Here is a 6,302-nt window from a genome sequence, read left to right as displayed (position 1 = left end):
GCTGGGTACACGGCCCTCTGTATTATGGGATGGGTACATGGTCCTGTGTGTATTATGGGATAGGCGTGTTGTCAGGTTTGACAGCAGCAGAGCAAGAGCCAGGTGCTGACTGTGACGTGAACAGTGAGGAAGGCCGCTGCCGCTCGCCGGTTGGTCAAACCCATGCACTGACGCAGGATCGAACGTGTGCACGCGAGTAACAATGGGTGGAGCGGGGGCGCGCGCTGCCGGCGGGATGGTGTGGTGGGCGTGGGCGCGGGCGCGCGCTTGCAGCTTCCGACGGGAGGCGGGGAGCATCGGGGCACAGGAGCGGCCGCGCGCCCGGGCGGACACGTGCTTCGGGATCGCGGCCGCGCGCCGGGGCGGACACGTGCTTCGGGATCGCGGCCGCTGGCAGGGAGGCAGCCGGTGAGTTGTTGACGGGTGGCTGGGAGCGGGGCTGGTCGATGTTGGGCTTCGGAGTGGAGTAGCCGGGCCTGTGCCTCCCCCCCCCCCCCCCCCGGTCACCTGGGCAACCGGCAGCTATAGTTGGGGGATGCAGAGGGTACAGAGCAACTTCTACCAGAGCCTCCTAGCGGGGTGGGCGACCCCTGGCCCGGGGGGCATTAACTCTGAACCAGTCCCTCCCAGGGACTTGGAGCTGAGCGCCAGACCAAGACTGAACTGGAATTGTACCTGCCCAGCAATGTCACTGAAGCAACCTGAGCCCAAACTGGCTCCGTCCATCAGAAATAGCCCTGCTACCTGGTGAACAGGGTGAGGAGGTGCAATGCCTTTTCTTGTCTCTTGTGGGGACCATGAATTGGATTCATTTAGAATCTGAGTTGGTTTTTGGGGCAAGCAAGGTGATGGATTAAAGTAAAGAAAAGGCACCAGAGACCCCAAGGACCAGAAGCTGTTTTCGCTTTTTTTTGAGAGGGAGAGCTGACTGGTGGTGATTTAACCCGAGGGTCGCCACAAACTAGAGAAGGTGGGCCCTTCATGAATAACCTCAGTCAGCACGGGATTTGAACCCGGGCTGTTGCCATCACTCTGCATCATGAACCAGCCATCCAACCAACTGACCACCTCACCGTTTTCAAGATAATTGGTGTTTGACATGAAAACACCCATATCATGTACCCCTGCAGTCTGGTCTAGTTCTTTGTTTATTGATTCCCTTGAATCCTAACTATGCTAAGAAATTAATAGTCATTCTCGGCCTGAGACCAGCCTTTTATTCCCCATATCTGATTGTCGAGCAGCTGAGATACAAAGTGAGTGTCTTGCTAAACTTCAAAGTTTAGGTGTGACGCTAGAATAACCTCAGCTGGTACAAGTATCAAACCCATGATGTTGGTGTTGCTCTGCATCGCGAAGCAGCCATCCAACCAACTGAGATAACTGACCCCTATGAGATAGGTTAAGGGCTTGCTTTGTCCACTCCGTGCATAGTATCTTTTAAGAAAGGAATACATTAAAAAAAAAGACTTTACTAGTCCATGTTTATAATTAATCCCCACTTGCAGCCTGGCAGTCAAACTTCAACAACATGCGTGGTATTTTTTATTAAGTTTTAAATTGGATCTTGTACATGTCTCTCTTACGGTGACCATGAATTAGATTAAATTAGAATCTGAGTTGGTTTTTGGAGCAAGCATTTGTTGGAGTAGTTTTGACACCACATTTTGGTAAATTACATACATGTCCATCAAAGCTTTCACATACTCTAATAATATGCTTTAAAATATATTTTTAAGTACAGGTTGTTTCCTTAAATTACTTACTGTAAAAATGTTAAATCTGATTTGGCTATTTTATGCTAGTAAATTTGAAACGGCCAAATTTCAGAGAAAATGACTACATTTTTCAACAGATAAAAGCATAGTTATTTTAGAAAGTGAGTGCAGTCAAATGCATAGCGAATGTGGAATTACAGGCATTGGTTTTGTTCTCATTGCAATATTTTTGATCCTTGTGAGGATTTGTGATGAAGTGCTCCAGTAATCTTAATTGCCCAGTCGGTAAATTTGCTCCACTCCTTTATTTTTAAACTTGTGAAAACTACCAGGTATTTCTCCAGTTTGTGAATCAAGAATTTACCACTTAATTACAAATGCAAACAATTTATCTGTTTCATCGACAACCCTGACATGATATTGATCTAAAGGGTACAGCTCAGTAGAGTGCAGTACTAATTGACTGCTCAAACCTGTCAGCTGGTACAGACAAATCATTAATATACTGTACTTTTTCTCCCTAATTTCCTCACGGTCATTTTCTCATACTTGCTGGGTACAGTTTCATGTGCATTGATTCACTAATGTCCTTTAGGGAAGGAAATCTGCCATCCTTGCCTATCTGGCCAACATGTGACTCCGGATCCACAGTAATGTGGCTGACTCTTAAAATGTCACTCAGTTCAACGGCAATTAGGGATGGGCAACAAATGCTGGCCTTGCCTGCTACGCCCACATCCTAAGAACGAACAAAGAAAAAAACACTGTGTGTCACCTCAGCCAATCATGTAGAAGTCGAGATATTGAGTGCTGGTAGGGCTATTTGATTATCGGCAGGATATCATGGCTGATCTCAATCCTGTTCTCACCTGATGACCGTGCATGTATTTGCGGTTGGGGTAGGTGATCTGAAATTCTGGCTGGTCTTTTCTTTCCAAAACTCTGGTGCACTAAGGCTGGTTGTAATGTTGTTTCCATTCTAGCCGTCAGCAGTTAACCATGAACAGACTGGCAATTAAACCCAAGTTCAGCATGTCTCAACATGGCTACATAAGCATGAACCAGCTCATCCGTTGGGTCAAGCAATGAAATGTAACCTTCACCTGTACTGCCTGAAAAGGGAATGAAGTGGAATACATTCAGTCAATCACTCGTGTACCAATCCTTTGCATGACACTAAGTAAATAATTAACTTTTATTTTGCTCTGTTCAATGTTTTTCTTGTTTTTGCTAGCTCGTTTTTTCTGACTGAGTGGCCAAGTAGCATTACTGGTGAAAGTAATTGTTGTACTTCACTGAAAGACAATTTCAAATCTCATGGCAACAGATGCATGGCCAAGATTTGTGCTTAATATTGAACTCTGGTTAATTGCCATTTATAATGGTACATATTTAAATGGATTTCTAGTTTACAGAGGAGCACACAGCCAGAATCAGTGATCCCAACTTAATAATAATAATCGCTTATTGTCATAAGTAGGCTTCAATGAAGTTACTGTGAAAAGCCTCTCGTCGCCACATTCCGCAGCCTGTTCGGGGAGGCTGGTACGGGAATTGAACCACGCTGCTGGCCTTGTTCTGCATTACAAGCCAGCTGGTTAGACCACTGCTAAACCAGCCCCAACTTGATAGAGATAGTGAGATGACAAGTCTTCTGTGGCATCTGAGTGTTTGGATCATTTCAGTACTGGAAGAACCTAATTGCACCTGTACATCTCTTGGTTTCTGATTAAATTAATATGTTCCTTTAATATAAACGTTTTACTTTTGGGAGCCCATAGCAGATGGATCTGCAATCTATAACAAAAAAGTTCCTAAATTTAATGTTGCTTAAGTGACTGGATATTTCAGCTATTCTTTACTGGACCCAAGAGTCTCTTTGTTGACTGGGGAGGTGGTGGCATAATGGTATTATCACTGGACCAGTAATCCAGAGACCCAGAGTGTCCTGGGTCCCAGGTTCAAATTCCACCACTGCAGATGGTGAAATTTTAATTCAATAAAAATAAAATCTGGAATTGGCCATTGATTGACCATGCAACTTTGTCGTGAAAACCCATCTGGCTCACTAATGTCTTTTAGGGAAGGAAATCTGCCATCCTTACCTGGTCTAACCTATATGTGACATCAGACCCACAGCAATGTGGTTGACTCTTAACTGCCCCTCAAGGGCAATTAGGGATGGACAGTAAATGCTGGCACAGCCTGCGACACCCACATCCAATGAATCAAAATTAAGAATCATGCCGCTCTCTATGTACTGAATTTTTTCCCTCTTCTGGTCCACCTTTCCTGGCTGAGTGCTAGACAGATTTCTAGAGACTGCAGGAAGTGTTCATTGCCATTACCAATGCATAATGGGATTCTACAAAATGACCTTCCCTCTTGCCAGTATTTTACTAATTGTCACTTTCTGCTTTTCCTTACGATTGGATCATACTAATGAAACCTATGTGTGCATATTTGACCTCCATATTTGCTGCAATTCTGAAACTGATGGAAATTGAGGAAAGATTATTGGCGTGGTCAGGAAATTGCCTGAATGTCAGGGGATAAAATGTAGGGGAAAATGGGCAGACCCTCCCATGGGGCTGGTTTAGCTCACTGAGCAGCCAAGCAAGCCAGCAGCACGGTTCGATTCCTGTACCAGCCTCCCCGGACAGGCGCCGGAATGTGGCGACTAGGGGCTTTTCACAGTAACTTCATTGAAATCTACTCGAGACAATAAGCGATTTTCATTTTTTTTCATTTCAAGTGGCAGGATGTGTCAGTGGTGCCTCAACTAGTCACTGATTTCTTAATGTGCAGCTGAGGGGATAGAGAACCACAGGGCTAAGTTTGCTGGTGACACAAAGATGGGATGAGATTGTCACCGGCAAAGTCAGTTTGTTGAACATTCCTAACTGCCATCGAGGAAGTGGTGGTGACTTAGGACAAGGCGACCGCTTAATTGAAGCCAGGATTCGCCGGAGCAAAGTTAGAGAACACTTCTGCATACAAAAGGCGATAGAATTTTGGAACACACTTCCACAAATGATGATCAATGCTGGGTCAATGATGGTCAATTGTTAATTTTAAATCTGAGATTGATTGATTGATGTATTAGGGATATGGGACAAGGTGGTTATAATTAGATTTGGATTTGTTTTATTGTCACGTGTACCGAGGTGCAGTGAAAAATATTTTTTGCCTACAGTCCAGACAGATCATTTCATATATGAAAAAAAAAACATAGGGTATACATAAATACACAATGTAAATACATAGACACAGGCATTGGGTGAAGCATACAGGGGTGTAGTACTACTCAGTAGAGAAGATGTGTGAAGAGATCAGATAAGTCCATAAGAGGGTCATTTAGGAGCTTGGTAACAGTGGGGAAGAAGCTGTTTTTGAATCCGTTAGTGCATGTTCTCAGACTTTTGTATCTCCTACCCGATGGAAGAAGTTGGAAGAGTGAATAACCCGAGTGGGAGAAGTCTTTGATTATGCTGCCTGCTTTCTCAAGGCAGCGAGTAGTGTAGACAGAGTCAATGGATGGGAGTCAGGTTCGTGTGATGGACTGACTGTGTTCACGACTCTTTGTAGCTTCTTGCGGTCTTGGGCCGAGTGGTTGCCATACTAGGCTGTGATGCAGCCAGATGGGATACTTTCTATGGTGCATCTGTAGAAATTGGTAAGAGTCAATGTGGACATGACGAATTTCCTTAGTTTCCTGAGAAAGTATAGGCACTATTGTGCTTTCTTGGTGATAGCATCGATGTGGGTGGACCAGGACAGATTGTGGGCGATGTGCACACCTCGGAATTTGAAGCTGTCAACCAGCTCCACCTCGGCACCATTGATGCAGGCAGGGGTGTGTGCGATACTTTCCTCCTGAAGTCAATGACCAACTCTTGAATCAGCTATTTCCGGCTGCTCTGCTTGGGAAGAATTTAATTGGTGTGCACCTTCAAACAGTCTCTCTCCATTTTAATGTGTATATGATTCCCTTCTTGGGGTGACCCATTTGATTTCTCTTTTTAGACTTGTTGAATTCCTGAAAAAGCTGCTACATTGCATGTGAAGTTTTGATTCCAATTACGGATGGTCAAGTTCAGAAAATATTCAATCTCTTCTCCCCCCCCCCAGTTTCCTGTTCCTGTTGTTTAGCTCATTAGCACTGCAGCTGTTGCATGGTTTGCTGCACCATTTCTTCAGTGTAGATGTGTCACAGTTCAATGTTTAAGCAACTTCTCCCGTATAACCTTCAAAACCTACAACCTTAGTTTCTCTATTTGTAGGTAATTTCATTCCCACTGGAATGTACCTTCCTATTGGTGTTCAAAAAACAGGAACTAGGCTGAACAAGCAATTCAGCACGTCATTAGTTTTCTATTCAATTGTCACCAAATGATTAATCTCCATTAAAAAAAACTTTTGAGGTCTGTTTGAATGCGTTTCTGTTCGACTGTTCTTTGGACTTGCGTTGGCGGAGGACCCGTATTCCTTTTGGCTTCTGACCATACTAGTACTCGATTAGCAGCTGATGTGGTTAATACAATTTATTGCTTTCCTCTGGCAGTCCGGAAGAGCCTACATATG

At 44.4% G+C, this 6,302-nt stretch overlaps 1 protein-coding gene across 2 annotated transcripts in view; it reads left to right on the top strand.

The window, feature by feature from the left end:
• The first annotated feature begins 268 nt into the window (after positions 1 to 268).
• The window catches only part of lipf (lipase, gastric), a 59,279-nt gene continuing 53,245 nt past the window's right edge, over positions 269 to 6,302 (top strand). For both annotated transcript variants that reach the window (XM_038821421.1, XM_038821420.1), the window contains exon 1: positions 269 to 408. The gene's annotated coding sequence lies outside the window, so the exon portion shown is untranslated. The remainder of the gene's footprint in view (positions 409 to 6,302) is intronic.

This window comes from Scyliorhinus canicula, chromosome 16 (assembly GCF_902713615.1).
Source record: "Scyliorhinus canicula chromosome 16, sScyCan1.1, whole genome shotgun sequence".
Lineage (NCBI taxonomy): Eukaryota > Metazoa > Chordata > Chondrichthyes > Carcharhiniformes > Scyliorhinidae > Scyliorhinus > Scyliorhinus canicula.
This window is presented reverse-complemented; position numbering and strand designations above follow the sequence as displayed.